The 15,667-nt window shown below is 42.7% G+C and overlaps 1 long non-coding RNA gene across 1 annotated transcript in view; it reads left to right on the top strand.

Moving 5' to 3' along the window:
* The window catches only part of LOC130595739 (uncharacterized), a 72,129-nt gene that overhangs the window by 51,925 nt on the left and 4,537 nt on the right, over positions 1-15,667 (top strand). Inside the window, exons 9-10 of the long non-coding RNA XR_008971378.1 lie at positions 4,560-4,849; positions 9,414-9,600. This is a non-coding gene — a long non-coding RNA (uncharacterized LOC130595739). The remainder of the gene's footprint in view (positions 1-4,559; positions 4,850-9,413; positions 9,601-15,667) is intronic.

Genomic DNA, 15,667 nt, shown 5'->3' with positions numbered 1-15,667 from the left:
AGCCCGGGTGTCTCTCCATGACACATTTGTTTTAGAATCACAGCATGTTGCAATTATTAGGCTCTGGCAGGCTCCTAGGTAGGAACTGTGTCCAAGAGCCTTTATTTCATCTGCTCCAATTGGGAAGAGTGTGGCAGTTTCTTTTGGTTGAGACTTTACTATAACGATTTGAGCTTTAGTCACTGTGAGGCTAGCCCACTGCAAAGCATTCAGCTGGTGTTACAACCAGAGACAACTGAGCTCCAAAAGTGAGTGCAGACTGTGTCTACTTATTAAGTAAAGGGGCATGTGGAGAGCCCATTACTCGGTAATTGGTGCTAGCTGCCAGTTAGCATTCAGCAGGACTTTGAGCATTTGTATAGACCTCACAGTCCAGAATGGCCTGGGATTATTCTCACCTTATTTGCTGCCACTGTAATCAGCTGCTGGTTCTCTGCTTTGCAGAGTTACCAAAAGCAGCGTTATTGGACTGAAAGGCACCTGGAAGTACAAGATGTCCCCAAGGAATTCAGACGGAGGGACAAGCAGGTCCAAGAGACTTTATGGCTAAGGTTGTGTTCCAGTGACTACTGCTTTTATGGGCTTGCAAGTTTCTTCCCCTGCCATGGCAGATGACCAGAATTTGTGGTAGATGATACAAATGGCTGTAAAAAAATAGGGCTGTAAAGATGAGGCCCTTAAGTCTTCCGTGACTCTGTAGGTCACACGAACAGCACTTCTGTGCGGGGAGTCTGGATAGACAGCGTGGGAAGTCTTTACAGAATAGCCTGCACAGAGATTTAGGCAAAGATATAGCTATGTGAGGTACATGCCGCTTGCTGCTTTGGCCGGGGAAACCTTTTCTCTGGTACCAACTGCTGCTGTTGCTCACAAGGATGCACAATAACAAGCAGGCAGCTCGATGGGGTTTTGGGAAGGAGCACGCCTACCCCAGGGCTGGCAGGGCACATCAGCAAAGGCAGCAGGGGAGTGTGTTGGGTTCCGTGTATGCAGGAGAGCAAAAAGGGGCTCTTCTCACCTGATTACTTCCTTTCTCAGCACCTGCGAAGTTAAAAACCTGTCTTTGCACTCTGGGAAAGCAAATCACAGCGTAGGGCGGCAGGAGTCAGACCACAGCCCTGCGCGGGGCCCGCCCTTTAGCGGGACTGCCCCCAGCGACGGCCAGCCGCGCTGACCCCGGGCTGGAGCACGGCCCCCGCGGCCCGCAACCGATGACCTGAGCCGGGCGGCGGCAGCAGGCGCACTGCACCGCAGCTCCCGGCAGGTGGCGCCCTTGATCGCCGACTGGCGAGCGGCGCGGGAGGGCCCGAGAAACGCATCGCGTCTCTACCCCCACCCCGCCCTTTAATTTAGGAAGCATTATAACTAAAGTGTTTTCAACTTATTATTATGCATGAGTAAAAATTCCATGAATGTGTAACATTTTCGCCTGTATTTCCCTCTTTTATAACATCATTTAAATTCCTCATTAATAATTTAGATATGTTCTGGATTTTAATCACTTTTCTCATCACGGCAGTATCTATCCAAGGGAGAGCTCTCCTCCCCTACCTGAAGGTGACATGGAGGAAGGGCCTGCCAGGTGCCACCCTGCCCCACCATCCTGCTCAGATGCAGAGTATTTCATTCATTAATTACATAATATCCCTCAGGTTTACCAAACCTGAGGTTTGAGTAGGTCACCCCTTAAAAAAAAAACTAAAACATCTTCCTTTTTCTCCTGTTTTTTTTCATCTGAGTTTAATTATGGTGGTATTTGTTTGATAGCTTGTTACTGTAAATAAAAGAGATAAAAGCAGCCCTTCACTCGAGTAGTTCTAGAGCTGTGAAATATGTACCTAATTAAAACTATTGGTGTAAGAGGCTAATAAACTACATGTGCCTACTAGATGTCTTATTCTAATGAATCTCAGCTAACTTGCTTTGAGTGATGAATTTTGGTGTCGGTAGTAAGGGCTGAATAATTATGAAATTTATCATGAGGTGGGGGGACTCGTGAAGGACCACAGGGGTTTGGGGAGGGAGCATGCGCTCCTCAGGCTCCCAGACTGAGCGCAGATGGGTTGTCTAAAGCATTTCAGATGGAGTTTTGGTCTTGCGCCAGCATCTAATCAAAGTCTTAATTCTGGAGAATGAAAAGGCCGTGCTTTCTAAGCTATCTCCGGCCGGGCTGGTTTCTGCTGGAGATGTAGGTGACCAGCACTCCTGGAAGCCTCATTGCCCCGTGTGCTTCCAGCACCATGGAGATGGCATAGCTCATGCCCCTTGCAGCCGGTGTGTGCATAAGGACATGAGGATTACCTGACACAGTTGAAGGGGTCAGTTCTGTCCAGGTCTGCAGATGAATGCCCTCAAATCCATCTGAATGTGACCTGTAGTGGAAGGAAGTCCGGCAAATGAAAATGTGCATGTCGACAACCCCTGCCTGAGACCTGAGCCTTGCCCTTTGGAGCAGTACAGGCTTGTTGGGAGAAAGGGTATATTCTGAGAGAAGCTGGATAATAATAAAGGGGCTGGTTAAGCAGAGAAATAGCCCTCAGAGTAGCACATATTTTTATTGCTTTTTTGAAATAGAGTAGAGAAAACATCCCAAGGCAAAATGTCTACCGTAGGCTTTCCTGTAGTCCCCAACAACGAGTATTTAAACACTTGCATGTGTGTAGGTCCTGTCAGGATTCTCCATTTCCCAGCACTGCGGGAGTGCCGGCGGGGCTCCACACTGGTGTGCCCCATCTTAACCCAGGGCTTTCACAAACCTCTGGGGTCCCAACCTTGCATTGCCTCTCCCCACATGAGGCATGAGAGTTTGGTGCACAACCGAGCCATCTGGGCTTTGCTGCCTACCTCCGAGTCGGATCTGATGCGTTCAGATGACTCCCTGACAGTATTTGGTAGTCGCAGCTGCTGAAGGCACACCGGCAATTTCTGATCTGCACATGAATTTGGAGGTTTTTTACAAGTGCTGCATTGGCAGTTTTGCTGCAGAATGAGATTTTCACTATTGCTAATATCAGCTGGGGAGACACGTGGAACTCGTTATTCTCCTTGCAAAACCTACCTCTTCACAGAGAAGAGATTGTTCTTCCTGGCTCTACAATCTGCTAATAGGATAGATAGAGAAAAAGCCTGGGGGGAGCTAGGCTGTTTCTGGTTTTGCCCCTCACTTCCTGTTTGACATTAGGAAAGTCCCTTACTCATTCCAGAAACATGTTTTCTCTATCCATAAAGAAAACAAAAGCAATAATAGCTATATCAAGAGACAGACATCAGTATCCAGAAGTGGCTTTACAATTTCAGGTGGAAGTTCTAATAGTGTCACAAGAATGGCGTCTGTGGTGCTTTCTCCGAGACCTGCAAGAATCTGTTTTCTGCTGTTGAGAGAATCCTCTCCGTGTTGCTCAATAAATGATCATTTTAATATATTTTTCTGCCTCTCAGTTACACCTCAACTTTTTGTGTTTGTGCAGTTTTCACGGTCTCATATCTTGTCTCTTTCTGCATAAAATGCATGTTGTCAGCTCGAGGGGATGCTTTTTCTTTTCAGCTTCTTTGTAATTACCAAAAATAGTTTTAACCTGGTAAAACATTTCTGAGGTGTCAACATGGCATGGTGTATGGTTTTAGAGCCTCATTACTCCACTGCAAACTTGCCTGTGCATTGTGTTTACCTTCTGATACCATTTCTAATCAGAAGCCAAACACCAGCAGAAGGAAGGGGATGCTTGTACTGCTGGGTCCAGTGTGAGTTTGCATAATGAAATTATGCAAAACTAAATGACACTCCCATATAGTTGAGAGAGAGAAAGAAGTAGAATCAAATTGTTTCTGCAAGGAAGGAAACTTCTGTGTATTTGCTGGACAAGCATTGGTAATACCATGATCTGGGACATGACAGCAGGGATTCTTGGACCTGGTCTTTTGATTTCAGCATGACTCCACCAAGAGACCCCAGCATAAATGTCTACCTGCCTTTAGAGGAGAGTACACTCGGGTCCTCAGCAAGGCCTAGGTTTGAGGTGTTCTGAGCCAGAGTTACGGGGAGAACAAGAGCTTAAGAGCTAGCCTCAGTTACTCTGAGCCTGAGACTGCAAGGAAGCTTTCCACCCAAAGTATGTTTCCTAGATGTTGATGGCAGATGGCCCTCCCTCCCATCCCACAGGCTGGGGCTGTGCTGACTTTCCTCAGCGTAACTTGTTCTCACATCACCTGTGATTCTGATTCTGATTTTTTATTTTTTAACAAGCTGGGTCTGATAAACTAAGCTAAATGAACTTTGAAAGTGAATTTCAAGTGTAAAGATTGTTACTAATTCTGTTGTTCAGAGTCACAGAGATGGTTAATACAATGTCCTTTTTTCCTTTGGCACCTAAGCAAAGTCTGGCCTAGATTTAATTCTTCTGGTAGCAGTCAGGGAGGAGTCTAATCAGAGGTGACCAGTAGCTATGTGAATGTGTATTGTAATCTCTGCTTTTGTAGTAAATGATGAATTAATGTTCCAGCAGCATTTTGTTTTTCTATACCTTACCCCTATTCATTAGCTTTATTCTGCTTTTCCCCAGCTTTACCTCATCCTCCTCTGAGAAGCCAAAGACATGTGGCATTGGAAGTCAGGTTTTTGAGATTATCTGCTCAGAACATCTTCACCAAGAAGTCTGTTTTCACTGTTTCACACAACTTGGGATTTGATGTTCCCTGCGCAAGTGTATGAAGAGAATTGGTTTAGACTAGTTCAGTGAAAAGGAGCTGTTTATCAATGGACTCAGATGCATGGAGGTCTGAGAATCATAAGTGCAAAGCTTTACCCCTCCTGGACAATGGTCTTTGAGACAAGGCAAAGAGGACACAGAAGGTGAGGAGACACTGCTGTTTCGGAGTTTGTATTTCAGGTCACGGTCTTCTAAGGTCAACAAAAATCATGCAACATAAACATAAATAGTTGTGCATGAGTATTTATCTTCTTCCTATTATCAACTTCATTTTGCATTTGCCAGATTTGTCGTTACACAGTTTCTTTGACAAAACCCCCAAATGTGCTTTGTTTTGTAGTACATCAGGCAACAACCCAAAATGTAGGTCTGGGGAAGCTTTAGCAGTGTGCTCTTCCTGAAGCTTCCTTCCAGATCATCTGTGTTGTACTGGATTCCCTACTCACTGAGGAAAGGGGTGGAAAAGCCCTCTCCAGCTGAGCCATGGTGATCCCACACATTGTGCTCTCGGGGCTGCTGTCTGGGCTGAGGTGCTACTTGCAGCAGCACATGCTTTTCTTCGAATGATCATCAATTGGAGGGTATGGATGGCACTTGCCCCCTGACCTGTGGCTCACACCCTTGTTCTAGAACCTGGTGCTAACTGACGGGCCAGACTGCCTTTCCCTCCTCCTTTTAGCCTGTAGATAGTTCTCTGGCATGCATCCAAACCTAATGCAGTAGAGAGGGAAAGGTCTTCAGAGTGTATATACACATGTGGTCAAATCCCTAGCTCATTAAATTAGTATGTGCAGTGGAAAGCAGCTACTGATTTATGTTTTCATCTATGCAAGGTAAATTGGATTGAAACTTCACACTGTTTAAAAAGGAGAGCTGAGATTCTTGCTTACATTTGAGTTCTAAATTAGCAGGCACATGACTAAGCTTCATGGACCTGAAAAAGCTGGGTCCAAGTTAATATGATGCCTGTAACATTGATTTCACTGGAGCCTTTTGTATCAGAAACCACATGTACACAGCCTCACATTGTGAAGCAAGATTAATTTAGCTGTTGGCAAATTATGTGCTGTATAAGAATATTCTGTGAATGGCTTGGATTGCAAATTCTACTTCTTAATATGTGCAGTGCAAAGTACGAGTATCATGAACAGGACACTGTGGTGGTTTCAGCTGAATTTTGCAGAAATGTGAATGACATGCACCCGAAATAAGGAGATAAATGGTGGAGAACTAACCAACAGAAGGCCTACTGAGTCAGATATTAGAAGCCTCAATCTAAATGATAACACAGAAGATAGTTATAAAAGTAATTGCAAAGGATTTAGAGCTGCAGTCCCTCTAAACTAAGCAGAGAGGGCTGCCTCTCTCTAACAAAAAGGTGATTCATGATTATTCTTAGCTATAATTACAGGGGCTACCCACAGAGGGGCTACCAAAATTATTTCTATGGTTCAGTTTAAGATGTTATTTTAATGTTTCTAAAATATATCCACTTTTAGAAGCAAAATTCTTGTTTCCTCTCTTTGAATTGTTATAGCAATAGCTGAAGCAAAACAAACTTCCCATGGTCTACTCACCTTGGAGAACAGAACCACTCTGGATAATAGAAGCAAATTAATGGTATGTGAGCTCAGTTTTTGATGTGCTTTCTAACAGTACCAATTCACTTGATGTGAGTCCCTAAAGAAACACAGGTGTCCTGGTTTCAGCTGGGAGAGTTCAGTTCTCTTCCTAGTAGCTGGTGCAGTGCTGAGTTTTGGCTTTAGTCTGAGAACAGTGCTGATAACACACCGATGTTTTAGTTGTTGCTCACCCTGATCAAGGACTTCTCAGTCTCTTATGCTCTGCCAGTGAGGAGGGGCATGGGAAGCTGGGAGGAAGCAGAGACAGAACACCTGACCCAAACTAGTCAAAGGGGTATTCCATACCACAGCACGTCATGCCCAGCATAAAAACTGGGGGGAGTCACATGGAAGGCCAGATTGCTGCTCAGGTTGGGCTGGGTATCGGTCAGTGGGTGGTGAGCACCTGTGTTGTGCATCGCTTGTGTTTACTGTTTGTTTCCCTTACCCGATTTGGTTTTTATATTCTCTCCCCTTGTTATTTCCCTCATCATTATTATTATTAGTAGTAGTAGGCCAGGATGGGGAGGAAAATATTAAGCTATTACCCTGAAGTGAAAGCCACTGTATATTGTTCCAGTGATCCCTGATGTGCAGTGGTCTTCAACTTTGCTTGCTTTTATGTTGGTAAAGTTTCTGATTATTTGGCATTTGCAGATGCTGACTATATGAAGCTTAAGTAGCATAGATTACAGTTTTCTGTTGGACCAGAGACAGTAAAATCGTTAAGTCTCTTCTCTTATGGTTCCTGTCAGTTACTAACCAACCAGTAACTGCTGTTTCTCCCAAGCACATATATACACCTCTTATCTTTAAAAGTGTTCCTTACTCATATCAGTGAGATGTAGAGACATGGACTTTTCTTGCGCTGTGTACTGCTGATGATAACTTTTTCCTTCAGTCTTATTCAGTCTTAAGAAATTTGCATCCTTCCACATGGCTGGATTGGTTCCAGTGTTACATGTTCATCTGTTCTCCTAGACCAAATTTCCTGCACTGTGTTAGGCTATTTACTAGTTGAAAACTACACCCCATTTTGCAGCTTGCCCTTGGTCCCTCCCCATAGCTTTGCCATTATAAGAGGCCAAGCAAACATTCCCTAATGCACTACAAGTAAAGCCAGCCTGGTTAACTCATACCCATGTTCATCAGCAGGTGAAATGAATCTGGCTGACATAGCTTAAACAGATTAGGAGGTAATATGCGATCGTTTTTGCTAATGGAACAGTATGTAGGGTACTTGGAAGGCAGCAACAAGCACTAAAGACAGTGCTGTCATCTCCCAGAAGAGCTTCTCTGCAGTCTCAGGTCTTCTCAGTACCCCCATCCTTGAACACTCTCTTGCACCCCTCAACTTTCATGCTTTGTCTACATACCTTGCCTTTATTTTTACCTTAGTGGGCACAATTAAGAATATATTTTGACATTTTAAATGAGTATTCTCTGTTCAGCTTGCTCTGCCTGCCTTTATTAATTAAACTTATGTCTTCATATTAGGTTCCTTCAGCTCATCTCTTCCAGTTTTAGCTCTTATTTCAATTTGCCTTCATTATACCTTGCCATCCCTGAACTGCACTGAACTCTTTCTCATTTCACATCTTCCTATACAATATTCAGATCTGCTATTTCTCTGCCTAATTTTACCATGGCCAATGTGAAAATCTTCTTTGCTGCAGAACCAGCAATGAGGAGACAGCCCTTTCTTCTCTTTGCCACTTTCCTCCTCACTCTTACATAAAATCTCAGCTGAAAAAGAAGGGCATTCTCTTCTGTGATCATAACTTCACATTCCTCTTTTTCCTGCCGCTCATCCCTTTGGGATATATTTTAATACATCTATGGAAACTGCATTGTTTATATTTGCAGTTTTTCAGTGTGCTTGGAGTTGGGGTTTTCCAGATGAACGGTGTATTAAGATTTCATCTAAACCTCGTCAGATAATACTGACCTGCAATGAAAAAGCTGTATGAATGAGATAGCAGCAGACAGCTTCAAGTGCTGAGTGCCAAGTGCTGACTGAAAAATGATACCCCAGAAGTTTGGTGGTGGAGAGCAGATGGGACAGTTATGAATGGAAAAGCTTTTTGATTATTTAAATATTGTGATGTATTTTTTAACATTTTCTCTATTTTTTTCAACGGTTGCCAAAATTTCCCTCATCCTGGAAGGTGGTACAGCAGGGATCTTCCAGGATCTGCTCATCCCTCTGTAAGCTGCTGCATCTTCATACAAACTTCAAGGCCTCTTCGTTTTGCCACAGTAGACTTCCCCCAAATTAAAAACAAGTAAGAACTGAACCCAAGACTTTGGATTCCTGATGCTTCTCCCTGTACCCATTTCAGCTGTAATTCACACTATTCCATGTTAGCAGTCATCAGGAAACATGAATTTTGTTTCCAAAATCGGGGTGTCCTGAAACAAGTCCCTAGGTATTACAGTATTGCCACAGCTTGCAAGCCACATTGTGTTAGGGCCACAGACAATGGGTTGGCCCTTGCCCAAAGCAGCTTTTAATCCAGGTCGTGTATATGGAAGATAGGCAAGGGAAGCTGTTTCCGCACGTATCTGAGTTGCCTGGGTTAAATGTGGGGAATTATTTCAGCCAATCTATTCCAAATGTTCCCCTTCAGTTTTTCACACAAGTTCCAAATTCACATGCTGCTCGAAATGAAAAGGAACAATTGAAATGCCTTTCTAAATGCATTTGTAATGAAATAAGTTACTGTCATTTCCCTGGGCAAGCCAGCTCTTTGGAGAGGGCAAAAGTTGCAAATGGAAAAGCAAACAAACAAATGAGTAACTGTGGGAGGTGCTGCCAGAGCAACAGAAACAAGCCTGGGTAGAAGGGGCAGGGAAAGGCTCTTGTCTGCTCTGGGACAATTTGTAGAAAACAAAATGTGGGGGAGAATTGAAATGAATGGGGGGGGGTGGGGTGGGGTGTGAAAATCTACTGTCTTTTGTCTTTTTAATCCTGATGTCAGGCTACCAGGACTCATGATGCTCCTACTAGAGAGGACTGATTTCAAGGATTTTCAGAAAGAAAATAGACATTTCCACCTTTGTTATTCAGGTTCTTCCTTTACAGAGGTTCCTACCACTGCACAACTAGGAGGTGAGCTCCCTGGACTCAACTGTAAAGGGGAAGAAAGAATGAGGTTGCCAGACACGCTGAGTTAATAGTGAGCTGAGAAAAGCATGACCACCAGCTACCTTTCTGCTTTCCAAAACCTGGAGCAGTGAGAAATCAAAACCTAGTTTGGGTCAGCCTACAGGTACAGAGTGTGATTCACCTGCCATGAACTGGGGATGGGAAGCGGAGGAAAGAGTGCTGCAGAGCTGCTGACTCTCTGCTCTCCGAAGACTTCCTGTTAAGAGGAATCCTCAGTTGTCCATTTAGGGTAGTATTATAGCTGCGCTGAGCTGCTGAGGCATGCAAAGAAGCCGCAGATGGGGCTGAGAGTACAGCTTGATACTTTACTGTTGAGCCACCCAGTGACACCATTACCAAATGCCTGCTAGAGGTGGGTACTGAGTGCTAAAGGCAAAGCAGGGGGTCTGGTTTTAATAAAAAGGTAGTTTACAAACAGCATTTTTCTTATTAGAATGATAAAATTGATATGAAACAGTTACACTCCAGACTCTTATTTTTCAGGGCTTTTATATATATATATGTATTTTTATATATATATATAAAACACTGAAAACAAAACAAAGCAAAAGGAGGGGAGGGGAAGAGGGGGGGAGAGAAAACTCCCTTCAGACAACAATCACCTTTTGAGTTAAATTCTCATGCTTGGTCTTAGCCCAGAGGGATTTGTCTTGAGTGAAGCTTGAAGAAAATCCTTTCAGCAGTTTCTGAGTTACTTTAATGTAACCATGGAGGTTTGGATTCAGATGCTTTTTTGCACTTGTATAACTCAAAAATAGCTTTGCTTTAAAACTTCTAAATTAACCCTCCTTAACTTTTCAACTTGTCACCTATCCTACTGTATGGCTTATAAAATTTTAAAGCTAATAGTATAACAAACTCAAATAATGATACTGCAGATGTTGAAATGAATCTTGGGAGGAATAAATTATAGGAGTCACAGTAGGTTGTTACTGAAGAAAGAGTGGCTGCATGCCTTAAACCATGTGTTCTCCCTGCTCTGAAATAGGCCCAATTTTTTCTACGATTAAAAAGCCTAAGTGTACTTGGTGTGAATTTTAATACTCAGTTACACATATGAAATCAAGCACATAAGTCCTGTTCCTTTTTTCTTTCCCGATAGCAGTGCTTCAGACTTGTCAGAGCATTCTCTTAAATTTTCCTGCTTGCTTTTTAACACAGTCCTGATCAACAGGGCCCTTAAATGTCTCCTAAATGTTTATGAACTTCAACGTTACTGAAATGCTCTGTGATTCTCTCACTAGTATTCTTTTATTGCCAGAAGATTGAGGCAATGGGAGGTGAAGTGTCTCGGTCACAGTCTTTCCTTTTTCTTTGTCCAGTCCTCCTGTTGTCCTCCTTGTCTTCTTTCCACCATCTCTGCCTCACTTACTAGCCCTGTTCTCACTGTCTCCTATCCATCTTTCAGCCATCTTTCTCCATTTATTCTTCTCTAGCAATTGCACTGAAGAGGGCCCATGACAGAGAGAAATGATTTTTACGTTGGCAGCAGCTTTTTACTTTATCTTTTCCTTAAATGTCTCGGATGGGTCCAGGCAGCTCTCCCCACTTTCATCATCTCCCTTCACATCCCTCATGACCCTGAACTCTAGTCAGCAACCAGAGATCTGCCATGAGAGCACCTCCCATGATCCAGGGCCATGATCAGACTGAGGTGTTGTAACACCGTGAGTTACTTTACCTACTTACCTCGCTTGCTCTCTAGGAACTGGATACCCATGCCAGGTTTTTCTCGCACAATAGTGACTGATAGTGCTGCTGCCTTCTGCACGTCTCTCCTTGCTCCCGTGCCCTTCTGCCTCTCCCAAGCCTTTGTGGTTCAGCCTCCTGGCTGGTGCAGTTTAGCCAGGATAGGAGAGGCTTGTATTCAGCCTCTGCCTGAGGCAGATGGAACTTGAATCTCTTGCCCCCTGAATTAGCACTCTACCCAAAAGATTATCAGCTGTTCTGTGAGGACTGTGAACCCAGTCCTCTCTTGAAGTGGGAAAGCTTGGGCTTGGCTTGTCAACCTTGTAATGGGGACGCTCACCTGGGTGGGGAAACCATGTCTGCCAGGGCTTGTCCCAGTAAATACTTAACACAAAGTATTCCCTGGAAGAGGTAACAGAACCCAGGTTTCTTGCTCTCAGTAATGCTTTGAGAGCAAGCACACATGGCAAACCATTTAATATTTAATTATTCCATACAAACTGGAACAACTTCAATCAGATGGATTGCTGAGAGCCCCTTTTCCACAAGAGCCTTTTAGACTGTGTTGTTTGGACTTCGCTGCTGAGGGTGAGCTTCCCCCATGCCACAAAGCGGCAATGGCCTCAGCACCACTGACACATTATAGGACTAGGTAGTGAGGATGTATATGGCGGCTGGAGGTAATGGAAGGAAACGATATTCCTGAACACGCTCAGTTATCCATGGTGACAGATCTGTATCCGTTACTGAAACAAGCACCTGCAACTGCTGCCTCAGTTACCATTCTGGATAGGAGTGACAATGAATACACGGTGGAGAGAAAAGAAGTCTGTTAAAAGACAGGGCAGCAGGCTGGGGCACTATAAGGGAAATTGCTTTTAAAGGTGGAAATATGGCAAAAATAGCCTAAGGAATCTTAAAAGACAAAATCAATGCCAAAGCAGGGAAAGCCAGAATGACTTCCAGAGCTCAGCTATAGGCAGTTGTCCCCCAACACAAGCCAGACACCGTCAGTATGTGGGAGACATCCAGGAATTTTTTCTCTCCTACAAAAATATTAGGGACATTATATGTTTTTACTGTAATGGAAAAAATAGAGCTCTAGTGCTCCTTTCCAAAGGAGAACACTAACCATTGGAAACGATGTGGTACAGGGAGCTCTGTGTGTGTGTGTGTGTGTGTGTGTGGCTGCTCCCTTTTCTCGTAGGGATTCTATAGCTTCCTTCATTCTTCGCTTCTCTCATATTACAGAAGGAAGGTAATTTTTCCTGGCCATTTACTAAAGCTCATTAAAGACTGAAGAGAACAAACAATGCTACTCCTTAGAGACTACCATTCAAAGTCATTCTACAGTTCTCTGTTCTAATACTTGAGACAAATTAATTATTCCTTAGTGAAAAGTGTATAATTCCTATTCTTCATTTTTGGGGTGGGGAGTGGGGAATAATAATAGGAAGTTTATATCTGAGTCGAAAGCTGTCTGTGCTGAAGGGAAATAAGAAAAAATGTTTGTTCCAAGAAGAGTAAAAGCAATTATTCTAATAATAATTCTAGGGATATTAATGTCTTTTTAAAGTAGATTGCTTTCAAATAAACACCGAAGTTGAAGGGATAGGAAAGGCTGGTTTATTTATTAATCATTCCAAATGTGCATTTTTCTAACTGAACAAGTGCATGAGCAACTTCGCTGGCACATATTAAATTTACTTGAACAGCAACTTATAAATGTCTAAAAACTTCTGTAACCAGAGACTAATTTGTTTAACGTGTTGAAAATGTTATATGGACGTGAGGAACTATATATTACACTTCAAAGCAAAATGCTCCAGAGATTACACCATCTTAAAGATTGCATATTGGGAAGGTAATATATTAAACATACAAGATTTTTTATTCTCTTGTATTTTGAATACTTGTCAATCTGCGTGACTCATGCTTAGGATTGTAAACTGTCATTTAAGGTGTGATGTCCACGTTCAGGCCTTGACCATGATTTGCAAGGGACTGGCTTTTCTCTTTCATCTCTATTAATTAATGCTGTCTCAGTTTGCCCAGCGTACACTTCTGTTGACATCACCTTTTCCATATACTTTAAAGAGTCCCCAGAGAGATCTACTGTAGAACAAAAACTGGACAGAGAATACATTTGGAAACCATTTTATTTCTCAATTACCAACCAAAACGTATGGAAAAGATTTACACTCTATCTGATTTACACAATAATTATACTTTGAAAGCTTAGAAATAAATGGCTTGATCCTTGAAATCATTAGTTACTATACCAAATGTAATTGGTGTAAACTAATGAGTTTACTGGATGGCTGACCCTTAATTACTGATTATAGTTAAACTCTAGCCAATCAAAAATGAGTTTACTTCTAAAAGTACAGTATAGTATTAACAAGCATTACATTTCCAAGTAAGCAGCTCTATGATTAGTTGCGGCACTCAACTCAAGCCTGTTCAGGGCTATCAAAAGGAGCTTTTTAATAATAGTGCACTAAGCAACCATCACTCCCTTACCTCAGCCTCTATCAGACAAACAGAAAGAAACCACATAATTAATCATCTCATGCAATAGAAATAAAGCATCTGGGCTGGATCCAGGCGGCATATACATAGCTGCCTTAGTCAAAAGAGGTGCAAGAGGCTGCAGATTCGCTTTGAGATAGGATAACTGACATGGGGAATTCTGTCCCTCTCTGGGAGCAGTATGAGTATGAAAGTTAAGTATTGATTGATTGTATGAGGTCTTGTGTGATATGGAGAAGCCTATTGACAAAATAGGTTTCATAATTCCTTGAATCCAGGAGGATTCCTTGAGCAGATCCAGTATGTGCTGACAGAACAACTGCTTTCCATAATGGTAGTCCCAAAAATTCCAAAGTTGTGAGTCCTCACTCTTTATTAGATCAAATGAAGAATTATTTTTTAAAAATAAAATGCTGAATGTGAAGAAATTAGTTTTATTTTTTTCTGGTTGATCTTCAAGTATTAATGTTTTTACCTCACCAGGAAGACTCAAAGTTCCTATAAGAAAAAGGTGAAACAGATTAGCATGAAACTGTGATTCCCTAGTTAGAACTTTAAATAGATGCTTCAAATATTTTGATAAAATCATAGGACTTTACAGTACTTACAGTCACGTCCTTGCAGGTACTTAGGTAAATGACTCCAGTTTTCTGCTTTTCCCTATGATGTTCTCTCTGGTGCTTGTCTTTCATAAAGAGCAAGGTTCAGCAGAGGACCAGCCTTATCTGACAGCTCTTTGGCACAAGTGCTGTAATACTTGCCCATTTCTTACTATAAAAAATTTCTTAAAATTCAGAAAGTGAAGAATGAATTAGATCTTAGAATGTCTGCACATGGGTTAAAGTGAACTTTATGCATTTACTGAACTCCTGTTTGTGAGATGTGTCTGGGGCTGAGAAAAGGTTAAAGTTGTTTACTGCCTTCAAGCTCTGGTCTTAGAAGTTAATTCAGGGCTGTGTTGTGAGCAGCTACAAGACTAAGTCCTTGGAACAATGAATTGCTGGTTTGATGTCAAGGTCCTTGGGCCTTAGTAATAAAATTAGTTTCTAAAGGAAATCCTAGCAGAGACTTTATGGTCATATAAAGTTATTATGCTGGTTTACAACATAACTTTAAAGATGCTTTGGAATGATGAGGGTTTATGGAGAGGGATCCTATTTTTTATTATTTCTGGGATGTCCTTAAGCTGTCATAGCTACACCACCACGACTTGGAATAGGTGCTCCATAGTTCAAAAGAAAAGACCTCTACTGCAGCCTAAGTCAAGCAACTGGGACATACCTGTCCAGAGAAAGCTTGTTGAAGTGAATGGATCCCATGTGCTTCCTGACAATTGGCTCCAGTATTGTAGGAGCTGCATACTTGGGGTATCCAAGATGTTTTACTGCAATTCCACAAAAGCAGAGAGAGGGCCTGGGAAGCTTTATGAGCTCTGCTTTTCACAGTCCTCTGTTGGAGGGTTCAGGGCTGAGCAAGTTTCAAAGTCATGTAAAAGGAAGAAGGCATATTTTCCAAAACTTCAGGATCCTGTGAACTCCAAGGAAACACTAAGCTAGCAAAAATTTTTCCTCTCTCCCCCCTGCACAGCAGTGCTGGTAAGAACAACGCTGCCATTTCTGTGCTGGTAACACTGAGGCAACACCCTCAACGCAGAAGAAGGAAGACAAGGAACCATTGATTCAGGAGGAGGGGAACATGCTATGGACTGGCTCACCCTCCCCAGCGTGCCGTCCCTGTGGCACAGAGGAAAGGGGGGCTTCTGGATGGACTGGCAGAACGAGCACGGTAGGGCCTCGCTTTCCTCCTCTTCTGTGAACTGTGCCTAACTGCTTCTGTGAAAGAAAGCATCAAGCCCCATCTTGTTCATAAAAATACAACATATTTTAAAGCTGTACTTAATGGATAAACTGTTTTCTGATTGGATGAGCTCCACAATAAATCTCTTCCTG

Source organism: Pezoporus wallicus, unplaced genomic scaffold (assembly GCF_028554395.1).
Source record: "Pezoporus wallicus isolate ANWC-B61680 ecotype Strahan unplaced genomic scaffold, APGP_CSIRO_Pwel_v1 contig_8333, whole genome shotgun sequence".
Taxonomy (NCBI): Eukaryota; Metazoa; Chordata; class Aves; order Psittaciformes; family Psittacidae; genus Pezoporus; species Pezoporus wallicus.
This window is presented reverse-complemented; position numbering and strand designations above follow the sequence as displayed.